This window comes from Coregonus clupeaformis, chromosome 8, assembly GCF_020615455.1.
Source record: "Coregonus clupeaformis isolate EN_2021a chromosome 8, ASM2061545v1, whole genome shotgun sequence".
NCBI lineage: Eukaryota > Metazoa > Chordata > Actinopteri > Salmoniformes > Salmonidae > Coregonus > Coregonus clupeaformis.
In genome coordinates, this window is record NC_059199.1 from 33,031,047 (window position 1) to 33,045,391 (window position 14,345).

At 43.5% G+C, this 14,345-nt stretch overlaps 1 long non-coding RNA gene across 1 annotated transcript; it reads left to right on the forward strand.

The window, feature by feature from the left end:
* Positions 1-9,119: 9,119 nt before the first annotated feature.
* On the forward strand, positions 9,120-10,063 carry LOC121571767. Its single transcript, XR_006001758.1, has 3 exons — positions 9,120-9,190; positions 9,352-9,511; positions 9,632-10,063. It is a non-coding gene; the product is annotated as an uncharacterized LOC121571767 (long non-coding RNA).
* Positions 10,064-14,345: the final 4,282 nt, after the last annotated feature.

Consider the following 14,345-nt stretch of genomic DNA (forward strand, 5'->3'; position numbering starts at 1 on the left):
GAATCAAACAGCCTACCAGATGATACAAAGTGCTCATTGAAACAATTCAGCATTTCAGTTTTGTCATATATAGCAACAGAGTCCTTCAAAACACATGACGGTAATTCATTAACATTACTGTTACCAGACATAGACTTAATAGCATTCCAAAACTTTCTAGGGTCATTCAGGTTATCAGTGGTAACAGACATAAAATATTCAGACTTGGCCTTCCTGAGAAGAAAAGAACACTTGTTTCTTAACTGCCTAAAAATAAGCCAATCAGCATCAGAACAAGATTTCCTTGCTTTAGCCCAGGCTAGATTACGGTCGTGAATAATACAAGACAGCTCAGAAGAAAACCATGGATTATCCCGCCCTTTAACCCTGAACCTGCGGAATGGTGCATGTTTGTTTACTATTTGGAAAAAACCATCATGAAAGAATATCCAGGCAGTTTCCACATCAGGGATAAGCTCAATCTTGCTCCAGTCAAAATAAAACAAATCATGAAAGAAAGCCTGCTCATTAAAACACTTCAAATTTCTCTTACGAATAAAACGTGGATTTGTCTTTGGAACCTTAGTATTTCTAACAGCAACAACAGCACAATGGTCACTTAAATCATTACAAAAAACACCAACCGCAGAATATTTATGTGGAACATTTGTCAATATCAAATCAATCAGGGTAGATTTATCAGGGCATTTAAGATTTGGGCGAGTGGGTGAATTAATCAACTGGGTAAGATTCATAGAATTACAAAACATACTGCACTTCTCCTAACATACTGTACATCTCGTTCTTGCCCTCTCAAAGAACGTCATTTTCTCCTCGCCCCGGCTATTCCACTTAAAACTAAACTTAAGCATGGAAAGCATAGAAATAGTGCACATAGAACAGATCTACCACTTCTTAGATTTCCTTTCAATGAGAATGACAGATACAGTATATACCTAAAATTTCTATGTGAATTTGGTAGGGTCGCCCAAAACGTTACATATTGCAGCTTTAACTGAAAAGAAGGCTTACCTGGCAGAAGTATATCACGAGTAAGTATATCATTTGTACACTATATATACAAAAGTATGTGGACACCCCTTCAAATTAGTGGATTCGGCTATTTCAGCGACACCCGTTGCTGACAGGTGTATAAAATCGAGCACACAGCCATCCAATCTCCATAGGAAAACATTGGCAGTAGAATGGCCCGTACTGAAGAGCTCAGTGACTTTCAACATGGCACGGTCGTAGGATGCCACCTTTCCAACAAGTCAGTTCGTCAAATTTCTGCCCTGCTAGAGCTGCCCTGGTCAACTGTAAGTGCTGTTATTGTGAAGTGGAAACGTCTAGGAGCAACAACGGCTCAGCCGCGAAGTGGTAGGCCACACAAGCTCACAGAATGGGACCGTCGAGTGCTGAAGCGCGTAGCTCATAAAAATCGTCTGTCCTCGGTTGCAACACTCACTACCGAGTTCCAAACTACCTCTGGAAGCAACGTCAGCACAAGAACTGTTCGTAGGGAGCTTCATGAAATGGGTTTCCATGGCAGTGCAGCCGCACACAAGCCTAAGATCACCATGTGTAATGCGCATCGGCTGGAGTGGTGTAAAGCTCGCCGGCATTGGACTCTGGAGCATTGGAAACGCCTTCTCTGGAGTGACGAATCACGCTTCACCATCTGGCAGTCCGACAGACGAATCTGGGTTTGGTGGATGCCAGGGAACGCTTCCTGACCGAATGCATAGTGCCAACTGTAAAGTTTGGTGGAGGAGGAATAATGGTCTGGGGCTGTTTTTCATGGTTCGGGCTAATTCCCTTAGTTCCAGTGAAGGGAAATCTTAACCCTACAGCATACAATGACATTCTAGACGATTCTGTGCTTCCAACTTTGTGGCAACAGTTTGGGGAAGGCCTTTTCCTGTTTCAGCATGACAATGCCCCCATGCACAAAGCGAGGTCCATACAGAAATGGCTTGTCGAGATCGGTGTGGAAGAACTTGACTGGCCTGCAGAGAGCCCTGACCTCAACCCCATCGAACACCTTTGGGATGAATTGGAACGCCGACTGCGAGCCAGGCGTAATCGCCCAACATCAGTGCCGAACTCACTAATGCTCTTGTGAATGAATACAAGCAAATCCCCGCAGCAATGTTCCAACATCTAGTGGGAAGCCTTCCCAGAAGAGTGGAGGCTGTTATAGTAGCAAAGGGGGGACCAACTCCATTTTAATGCCCATGATTATGGAATGAGATGTTCGACAAGCAGGTGTCCACATACTTTTGGTAATGTAGTGTATCTATTATTTGTTATTTGCTATCTTTACCATGAAATAAGCAGCAGCAGTACAGAACCATGTTAGCTCGGCACATTAGATGCACATTCCTCACTCACTAGATGCACAATTAAAGGGCCAAAAAAATCTAAAACCAGGAAATATTAAATGGAGAACATAATTTGGGAAAATATACAATATCATTTGAGGGAAGAAATCACAGGTTTTATAGGGCCCCCCTTAGAGCTGTTTATTAATCATTCTTTTACCAGGTATATTGACAGAAAACATTGCGCTACTTTCACTTGGACCCTGGGAAGAGTTGAAGGGGAGAGAAGAGAAGAATGTGACTATTTGAAAGCTAGAAAAAAATAAGTAGCTCGCGTCATGTTGAATTTTTTTTAAGTAGCTCTCATGCTAGAAAAGGTTGGAGACCCCTGCCATAGCCAAACTGAGAGAAGGATAGAGATATGCCAGCGCCATGTTCCCGACATCGACATGTATTTCTTTATACTTGTCAGATAGGCTACTACTGCTATACAGATATAGGCGTACAGAAGACTAATTCATGAATTTTATATCAGATTAAAAAAATTAATAAAGATAAGCATTATATTTTTAGATTAAAGGAGTAACTCTGGTAGGCCTAAAACATTCTTCCTCACCTGAAGTTCAACTATCAGAGTCAGTTGGAGAGCCAGTGCGCACTGCCTTCATAGGCCTGCAGTAGCTAAGCCTAATAATAGCCACACCACACCAAACCTTCACAAAAGTTGCTTAACTTTATTAGGGTAATATCAAAAGTCAGTCAAGTCATTATTTATAAGGAAAATACGAACAGGTTACTATATTGCGGCATTAAATTAAGTTTTGCATCTTGCCCTTTGATGGTTTAAGTGCGAGTAGCTTAGTGTGCATACCAATAATTATGTTATATTACAGCAAACAGAACATTACAGCTGGAACTTTGGCTAATGAAAATGGCTCAACAGAATGAAACAAAACAGGCTTATATTGCAGCTATTACCAACAAAGGTGATTGCATACCGTAGCCCTACCCAACAAATGACAGCAATAGGCTAATGCTATTTATTTTACAACAGGCCTACTGTTAACCTTAAACTAAATACGGAGCGCAACATTATAAAGACAGAACTTAATGTAGCCTACGAAAATGCCTTAACCAAATCAAACAGGCTATTTAAAGAACTGGTTTAGATGATTAAATAAGGCCTACAATAAAAAATAAAAAAATAATAGTTTACAATAATAATAATGACTAAACAATTGATAATAAATACGAAAATAAATGAAAGGTAGAAAATTGCATCAAACCTGAATAACGAGTTGCACACAGTCCATTTGGCTGCGCCAACGTTCTTCTCATCTTTGTCCACTACAATATTAAAAGTTGTCCCCGAGGACATTCTCCTTGTCGGTTTCTTTTCACTATACTCTTTCTCCTCTAACTTTCATTTTACTTCAATGAAAAAGGACTCCATCTTCGCAATCAAAAGTAGCCTAGGCCAAGGCTCCTCTCCCTCTCTCTCTCTCTCTCTCTCTCTCTCTCTCTCTCTCTCTCTCTCTCTCTCTCTCTCTCTCTCTCTCTCTCTCTCTCTCTCTCTCTCTCTCTCTCTCTCTCTCCCCACCCAATTGGGTCCAGTCGGTAAATACATTTTAATTGCACATACCCGAGACCCGTGGCAATTATATCAGACCCGACCTAGATCCGAGACAAAAGTTAGAATTTAGGACCCGGACCTGCTCGGGTCCTTGGTCGGATCTTGGAATTTTGGGTCTGTTGAAACCCTGAAGACCTTTACTATGCGCACGTTGTAATAAAAATTTGAATCTTAATTGGCACATTTCAAACTGTCCTTTTGTGAGGTGCTGCCGGGAACTAGTTCTGTACGATGTCGAGTGGTGGTGTTGATAAACCAGGAGGATTCTCCATAATTTAAATCTCAAGTTTGGGAACATTTTGGTTTTCCAGTAGATTACAATGGCGATGGACAGAGAGAGTATGTCGGCACTGCTCAACCAGAATAACCTATGCAGCTGGCAACACCTCAAACATGTTGACACAGTTACGCCGACATCATTAAGTAAGAAAAAATGATAGGCCTATACAATGTCTGAGCCATGTTTACATATTGATTTCACAAGCATATTGCACTTTATTTTAGTGTTGTTGTTGAGAAATAGTGTGTTTTCATTTAAGAAGTGTTGGTATTCCTGATAGTGCTCTCATCAGACATTTTATGGAATCAGGAATAACAACACTTTGTATTTTCTTAAATAAACAAAAATGAACTACAGTAACTGTTGGCATTTCATTTTCCAGCTGTACCGAAACCAAACCGTGACCATATTACACCCCTACCCATTACCTTCATGCAAAGTTGCAACCTCCTAGGCCTTACTATCTCACGGGAATTTGCATTTTTTCACCAAATCGGCAGAAGAAATATAATAATCATGCCAACAAATACAATAGGGTTTCACCAGCTTCGCTGCTTGAACCCCTAACAAATGAAGAAATAATATACAGTGCATTCGGAAAGTGTTCAGACCCCTTGACTTTTCACATTTTGTTACATTACAGCCTTATTCTAAAATGGATTAAATTGGTTTTTCCCCTCATCAATCTACACACAATACCCCATAATGACAAAGCAAAAACGTATCTTTAGACAATTTTACAAATGTATACCAAAAACCCCCCGGAAATATCAAATTTACATAAGTATTCAGACCTTTTACTCAGTACTTTGTTGAAGCACCTTTGGCAGCGATTACAGCCTCGAGTCTTCTTGGCTATGACGCTACAAGCTTGGCACACCTGTATTTGGGGTGTTTCTCCCATTCTTCTCTGCAGATCCTCTCAAGCTCTGTCAGGTTGGATGGGGAGCGTTGCTGCACAGCTATTTTCAGGTCTCTCCAGAGATGTTCGATCGTGTTCAAGTCCGGGCTCTGGCTGGGCCACTCAAGGACATTCAGAGACTTGTCCCGAAGCCACTCCTGCGTTGTCTTGGCTGTGTGCTTAGGGTCGTTGTCCTGTTGGAAGGTGAACCTTCGCCCCAGTCTGAAGTCCTGAGCACCCTGGAGCAGGTTTTCATCAAGGATCTCTCTGTACTTTTCTCTGTTCATCTTTCCCTCGATCCTGACTAGTCTCCCAGTCCCTGCCACTGAAAAACATTCCCACAGCATGATGCTGCCACCACCATGCTTCACCGTAGGGATGGTGCCAGGTTTCCTCCAGACGTGACGCTTGGCATTCAGGCCAAAGAGTTCAATCTTGGTTTCATCAGACCCAAGAATCTTGTTTCTCATGGTCTGAGAGTATTTAGGTGCCTTTTGGCAAACTCCAAGCAGGCTGTCATGTGCCTTTTTATTGAGGAGTGGCTTCCGTCTGGCCACGCTACCATAAAGGCCTGATTGGTGGAGTGCTGCAGAGATGGTTGTCATTCTGGAAGATTCTCCCATCTCCACAGAGGAACTCTAGAGCTCTGTCAGAGTGACCATCGGGTTCTTGGTCACCTCCCTGACCAAGGCCCTTCTCCCCCGATTTCTCAGTTTGGCCGGGCGGCCAGCTCTAGGAAGAGTCTTGGTGGTTCCAAACTTCTTCCATTTAAGAATGATGGAGGCCACTGTGTTCTTGGGGACCTTCAATGCTGCAGACGTTTTTTGGTACCCTTCCCCAGATCTGTGCCTCGACACAATCCTTTCTCGGAGCTCTACAGATAATTCCTTCGACCTCATGGCTTGGTTTTTGCTCTGACATGCACTGTCAACTGTGGGACCTTACATAGACAAGTGTGTGCCTTTCCAAATCATGTCCAATCAATTGATTTTACCACAGGTGGACTCCAATCAAGTTGTAGAAACATCTCAAGGATGATAAATGGAAACAGGATTCACCTAAGCTCAATTTCGAGTCTCATAGCAAAGGGTCTGTATACTTATGTAACTAAGGTATTTCTGTTTTTAATTTTTAATACATTTGCAAAAATGTCTTAAAACCTGTTTTTGCTTTGTCATTATGGGGTATTGTGTGTAGATTGCTGAGGAAATTGTTTTTTTTAATCCATTTTAGAATAAGGCTGTAACGTAACAAAGTGTGGAAAAAGTCAAGGGGTCTGAATACTTTCCGAAGGCACTAAAATGTAAATGAATCAAATGAAAGAAAGTGGGATTAATTATTTAAATAATTATTTATCTATTTACAGTGCCTTCATAAGGTATTCACACCCCTTGACGTTTTCCACATTTTGTGTGTTACAAAGTTGTCCTTTTTTGTCTATGATCAACATAAAATACTCTGTAATGTCAAAGTGGAAGAAATATTCTAACATTTGTAAACAAATCAGCCTGACCTCTGGGTTTCACCCTGAATCTAATGGGCAGGTGGAACGGGTGAATCAGGATGTGGGTAGGTTCCTGCGGTCCTACTGCCAGGACCGGCCGGGGGAGTGGTCAGTGTTCTTGCCATGGGCCGAATATGCCCAGAACTCTCTCCGCCACTCCTCCACTAACCTGTCTCCATTTCAATGTGTTTTAGGGTATCAGCCGGTCCTCGCACCGTGGCATCAGAGCCAGATCGAAGCTCTTGTGGTGGACGACTGGTTTCGGCATGCGGAGGAGACGTGGAACGCTGCCCACGTCCACCTCCAGCGCGCCGTGCGTCGCCAGAAGGCCAATGCTGACCGCCACCGCAGTGAGGCCCCGGTCTTTGTACTGGGTGATCGGGTCTGGCTCTCAACCCGGAACCTGCCCCTCCGGCTGCCCTGCCGGAAGCTGAGCCCGCGGTTTGCGGGGCTGTTCGAAATCCTGAGGAGAGTAAACAAGGTTACGTATAGGTTACTACTCCCTCCTGATTACCATATTAACCCCTCGTTTCATGTGTCTCTCCTCAGGCCAGTGGTGGCTGGTCCGCTCCAGGAGTCTGAGGTGCGGGCGGTCCCTCCGCCCCCTTTGGACATCGAGGGGGCCCCGGCGTACTCCGTCCGTTCCATCCTGGATTCGAGGCGTCAGGTGGGGGGCCTTCAGTACCTCGTGGAGGGGGAGAGGTACGGTCTGGAGGAGCGGTGCTGGGTCCCGGCGAGGGATGTCCTCGATCCCTCCCTGTTGCGGGATTTCCACCGTCGCCATCCGGCTCGCCCTGCTCCGTGTCCTCCTGGCGTCCCCGAGGCCGGTGTCGGCGCGCTGCTGGAGCTGCATGTCAAGGGGTGGGTACTGTCACAACTTCTTCCGAAGCTGCCTCCTCTCCTTGTTCGGGCAGGCTTCGTCGTTCGTCGTCACCGGCCTTCTAGCCACTGCCGTTCCTCATCTCATCTCATCATTCCATTTGTTTTGTCTTGTTTTTACACACACCTGGTTCATATCCCCTCATCAGTACCTGTATAAGTATTCACTCTGTGCCCCATGTCTTTGTGTGTGATTGTTTATTGTGGAGGTGACGATAGCTCGGTGGAGCTTTATATATTTGTACCGCCAGGATATTCACCCGTGTGCTTTGTTTTCTCCAGTGCGCCGTTATACCGCACTGTAGTGTTTTACGCATTGCTGTATTTGCCAAATAAACCATTTATTCTGTGATTTACCCTCCTGTGCCTGACTCCGTCCAAATCACCTGCTACACATGCACAGACCTTTCAGGTACTCAAAATTCATAATTCATATCTCGAAATTCATAACATACCAAATGCCTCTGTACAAAAAATATATACATTTTTGAGCCTATGTCTATTTATTTCTGCTGCAACATACTCACTCATCATCCCAAATTGTAAGCAAGCTAGTTACATTTAAGTTATTTAGCAGACGCTCTTATGCAGAGCGACTTACAGGAGCAATTAGGGTGCTTAAGGGCACAGACAGATTTTTCACCTAGTTGGCTCGGGGATTAGAACCAGCGACCTTTCGGTTACTGGCACAACGCTCTTAACCACTAAGCTACCTGCCGCCCCACAGTGCCTCCTACAGTGCCTCCTAAAGACATGATTGGCATTGGGAAAAGAGGGTGGGCAATCAGCTGAACATTGATGAGTGATGTAAATCTGCTAGTTAGCGAGCTCGATTTCTTTTACTGATTGTGATTTACCTCTATGTCGTTCTGCCTCTATGTCGTATCAGCCAACCAGACCGAATATTGATGATGATGTTGGCTAAATCAAGTGTTATCAAGTGTTAATCAAATGTTATGCTGCTGTGGCAGTAGGCTACTGTTGATATTTAAACTAGGTAGCTAGCTACACACACTGGACTGGTGACTGCATCTCTCAAGCCATGCATGTTTGGATACCAGGTGCGCACAATTTCTGTACACGGTAGACTGGGAGAAAGGCAGCAGATCAACTGGCGAACTTGACGACGACTTGTGGCCAGTGGGTTCCGAACAACAATGACAAGAAATCTATACAAAACAAGACCCATGGGGCGGCGCACAATTGGCTCAGCGTCGTCCAGGGTAGGGGAGGGAATGGCCGGCAGGGATGTAGCTCAGTTGGTAGAGCATGGCGTTTGCAACGCCAGGGTTGTGGGTTCGATTCCCACAGGGGGCCAGTATGAAAAAATAAAAATAAAAACTGTAAGTTGCTCTGGATAAGAGCGTCTGCTAAATGACTAAAATGTAAATGTAATTATTTCGGGGGAAATTATTCCACCACCCAAAAGGGCACTTTGGAGACTGGAAGGGCAAAGGAAGACCCCTATCTGTGCACGTGCCTGGACACCCAATACAATTGAAAGCAATGCTAGTGTATGTAAATACACCCACATTGCTAAAAGCACCTACGCCCAGATGAGACTTTGCTTATCTGTTCCTTCTTGCACAGTATTTACTTATTTTCAATGTAACGTTATTGTTTCAACCAGCGCCAAGAGTGAGAAACTACAACGGACCAACTGTGCCAAGTTTGGGCCGCAAACATGAAGGTAAGAACAAAACTCTTACCAACTTAAATGTAAATACTTATTGGAAATATCTGCCATCTGTCTTTACAGACTGTCCCAATAAATGTATATAAAATAAAGGGGGTGGAGAGGTAAATATATTAACATAGTGTGTCACTTCCAATACTTCTTGCATTTTGTAGCTTAGGTTTCTGTCTGCAATGGGTGCCAAGGACCTGAAGTTGACAGTGTGGCGGATGCTACATTGCATTCTGTCAAACCATCTTGCCATCTTCACAACCTAGACTGGTGCAGGGGATACGGCCTGTTTCGGGGACTTGTTTCTGAAGACAATTCTTCACAGTAAGTTTCGATATTATTAAATGTGTTGTTTGTTCTCTCTACTTTTAATTACATTTTTAAACTCATGTGTAAGACCATGTGTGATTCAAATGTAACTCAATGTTCTTTCTTTGTGTATAGGAGCCATTTGGAAAAACCCTGCCACCCGGGATGCCAGGGATGAGGGGGTCCAGATTCAGGTCACCCATTACCTGAAAGGGGCCTCTGATTGTGAAGTCGGGAGGCAGTGGCACACAGGGGAGAGGGATCCGCTGCAGTGAGGGTCAACATCAAGTCTCGGACCACCTGTCTCAAAGCCAGCCTCTACCCCAAAGCCATAAGACTGTTTCAACAGCTGAACCCTGGGCTGACTAGTGCACCCTTCCACACACTTTCATATTTTGTACACACTGAAATCACTTTTGTCTACCGGACCAATACAACAGTTATGTCACCTTACTGCACTACTAATGTATATACTTTTATATAATTCGATGCTGCTGCCTCCCGAGTGGCGCAGCGGTCTAAGGCACTGCATCGCAGTGCTTGAGGCATCACTACAGACCCGTGTTCAAGCCCAGGCTGTGTCACAACCGGCCGTGACCGAGAGACCCATAGGGCGGCGAACAATTGGCCCAGCGTCATCCGGGTTAGGGGAGGGTTTGGCCAGGGGGGCTTTATTTGGCTCATCGCACTGTAGCGACTCCTTGTGGCGGGCCGGGCGCCTGCAGGCGGACTTCGGTCGTCAGTTGAACTGTGTTTCCTCTGACACATTGGTGCAGCTGGCTTCCGGGTTAAGCGGGCGGGTGTTAAGAAGCGCGGTTTGGCGGGTCATGTTTCGGAGGACGCATGACTCGACCTTCGCCTGTCCCAAGCCTGTTGGGGAGTTGTAGCGATGAGACAAGATCAAAATTGGGGAGAAAAAGGGGGTAAAATACCAAAAAATTAATAATAATAATTCTACGCTGCTATTTATATCTTATTTTATTTTATCTGCATGCCTCTTGTATTTGATTTAGTTTATTTCGTATTTTTATTAGTATGTTATACACTGTGTACAAAACATTAGGAACACCTGCTCTTTCCATGTCACCTGTTAAATCCACTTCAATCAGTGTAGATCAAGGGGAGGAGACAGGTTAAAGAAGGATTTTTAGGCCTTGAGACAATTGAGACATGGATTGTGTATGTGTGCCATTCAGAGGGTGAATGGGCAAGACAAAATATTTAAGTGCCTTTGAATGGGTTATGGTACTAGGTGCCAGGCGCACCGGTTTGAGTGTGTCAAGAACTGCAACGCTGCTGCGTTTTTTACGCTCAACAGTTTCCCGTGTGTATCAAGACATCCAGCCAACTTGACACAACTGTGGGAAGCATTGGAGTCAACATGGGCCAGCATCCCTGTGAAACGCTTTCGACAGCTTGTAGAGTCCATGCCTGACGAATTTAGGCTGTTCTGAGGGCAAAAGGGGGTGCATCTCAATATTAGGAAGGTGTTCGTAATGTTTTGTGCACTTATTTGATTGCTTTCCTATGTTACTTACAGTATTTGATTACAATGTCACTTTTGTCACCATTGCACTGTCAGAAGCCTGCAAGTACATGACAATAACATTTGATTTGACTGGATTTGATTTCTCATCCCCAGTGTATCCAGGTGACCAGGACCGGCCCTCGTTATCTGATATATTTAGAACACACAATAATTTACAGTACATTTCCACAAACCTTTTTCAAATGGACATGGCATGCAATGTATCTTAAATAATACAAATCAATATACAGTGCCACCCAGACAGCTGATGAAACGGTGGGTTTGCACAACAGAAGAATTTCAGCACAAACTGTCAAAAACCATCTCAGGGAAGCTCATCTGAATGGTCGTTGTCCTCACCAGGGTCTTGACCTGACTGCAGTTCGGCGTTGTAACTTCCTTCAGTGGAAAAATGGCCACTGGCACACTGGAGAAGTGTGCTCTTCACAGATGAATCCCAATTTCAACTGTACCGGGCAGATGGCAGACAGGGTGTATGGCGTCATGTGGGCGAGCAGGTTGTTGATGTCAACGTTGTGAACAGCGTGCCTCATGGTGGGGTTATGGTACTGGCAAGCATAAGCTACGGACAACGAACACAATTGCATTTTATCTATGGAAATTTGAATACACAGAGATACCGTGACGAGATCCTGAGGCCCATTGATGTGCCATTCATGTTTCAGCATGATCATGCACGGCCCCATGTCGCAAAGATCTGTACACAATTCCTGGAAGCTGAAAATGTCCCAGTTCTTCCATGGCCTGCATACTCACCAGACATGTCACCCATTGAGCATGTTTGGGATGCTCTGGATCGACATGTACGACAGCATGTTCCAGTTCCTGCCAATGTCCAGCAACATCGCACAGCCAATTCCACAATCAACAGCCTGATCAACTCTATACGAAGGAGATGTGTTGCGCTGCATGAGGCAAATGGTGGTCACACCAGATACTGACTGGTTTTCTGATCCATGCTCCTACCTTTTTTTTTTAGGTATCTGTGACCAACAGATGCATATCTGTATTACCAGTCATGTGGAATCCATAGATTAGGGCCTAATGAATTTATTTAAATTGACTGATTTCCTTATATGAACTGTAACTGAGTAAAATCTTTGAAATTGTTGCATGTTGTGTTTATATTTTTGTTCAGTGTACATTATTTTCCTTAGGAATGTTGTGAAATAAAAGTTGTCAAAAATATAAATAGTAAAGTAGTTTTACTTAAGTACTTTACACCACTGGTTCTGTGTAGCCTAGTTATGCATATATATTTGAGACCAGTGTATTGCAGTTAATTTAGTCTTTGACTTAATAAGTTCAAATCTATTAGTAAACAGGGAAACAACGAGTCCCAGACAGTGCGCAATAGAACATACCAGACGGGGGCATCATTTACTATCTCAATTATTGGGATCATCTGATTACCACCAGTGTTTGGAATACATTGAGCTTCTTGATAAAACAGACCATGGTCAAAATTAGTGCACTATGTATAGGGAATAGGGTGCCCTCTGAAATCAATGGCTGCATACCAATTGTCCATCCCTCTCCTCATGGATATCCAAGTACTGGATATGTGTAAGCATTGGCTTGAGCTACTTTACCCCATTGTTAAATCCCTGAGATGAGAATAGATGTGCAAGTCCACACTTCAGAAGAAGAACAATGGATATGCAGCCATTGTTAATGGTCTATTCTATAAAAGGACATATCATTGACACAAGTTGTTGCGGTAGAAGGTAAGACAATGGATCCAGAGCTGTATAGGTTAATTATGGACTTTTCCAGAAAATTGTGGTAAACAGCCCACACTCAGGCAGAAAATCTTGTGTTCTATTCTCAGCCAGGTCCATCTTTTCAAAGAAAATACCATTTAATCTCTATTTTTATTTCTAATTTATTCCAAACACTGGTGGTAACCAGATGATCCCAATAATTTAGGCAGTAGGCTAAACAATGCCCCCCTCTGGTATGTTCTATTGTGAACTGGGTATTTTCTATTGTGAACTGTCTGACTTGTTGTTGTTTCCCTGTTTAGGACTCAAAGATATTCGACTCAAAGATATTCTACTCAAAGATATTTTACTTATTAAGTCAAAGATGAAATTAACTGCAATACACTGTTCTCAAATATATTAGTATAACTCGGCTAGGCAGAACCATGGCGGACCCATTGTGAAATAAGAGGCTTTTCTCCATATTAACCTAAAACGTGTCCAAGTGCAACATCCCTAGCTTTGCCCACTAGGACGTGGCTTATGGAGCACTATTTGAAATCACCACAACGGGACAACAACAATGTGAGTTACGTTCACGATAGGGTTCACTCAACAGCACAATGCTGTTCCAAACATTTGCAATATCAAATACAATCGGTTGTCCAGGTGCTGGTGTTGCAATCTGTGTTCTTTTCTGGGCGGGATGTAGCTATGTGAATCTCAGAATACACCCATGTGTCCCTTCTTCTTCTTCTTTAAGGTTTATTGGCAAAATACATCCAAAAAGGTGTATTGCCCCCACCTACTGGGTGGGGTGAAAACTGAGAAACTTTAACCACAAAAAAATTAAATAATAATAATAATAATAGAACACTCATATTATTCTCAAAAACCTAAAGTCAATGTAATCAGCTGCGTACACTGGCTCAGGGGCCTGAGAGGGGGGAGCATCTTCAGACAATATTCCCTGCAATGTTTCAGCCGTGAAGTCCTGGAGATCCAAGAACCTTTTAGCCGCTTTCACAATTATTTCGATTTTTTGTTTAGTTAGTTTGTCCTGTACAATTAATCACCTGCGCAATAAACACAACAAAATCAACCTTCTTCACAATTAGTGTTTCAAGACCAATCAAGTGACTGACATCCACAGACTGCTGGGCATCCACTGCCATAGCTTCATGATCTCTACTCACTCCTTCAACAATTTTCACTGCCTCTACATAGGAGACCTCAACAGCACTGATCCTTTCTACTTTTACCTCCTTTACCCTAACTGGGCACTCAGGGAACTCTGGAACATGATTCCCATCACAATTGCAACACTGTGCATCCTCAGACTCTTCAACAATGATATTCCGTTTGCAAACACTTGACACGTGGCCAAACTTCTTACATTTTTTACATTGAAGCGGCTTTTGTACATAAGCTCACACGCATATCTCATATTGCCCAGTTTTACATGGGTCGGGAGAAATTCTTCATCAAACATCAATAATACAGAGACTTTCCTCTTTCTTTCCATTCACGGTGTAGGTTAAGTGACGTGAATCAACTATTCCTGGCATGTTCATCTTAAACCATGAAGCCTCAATAT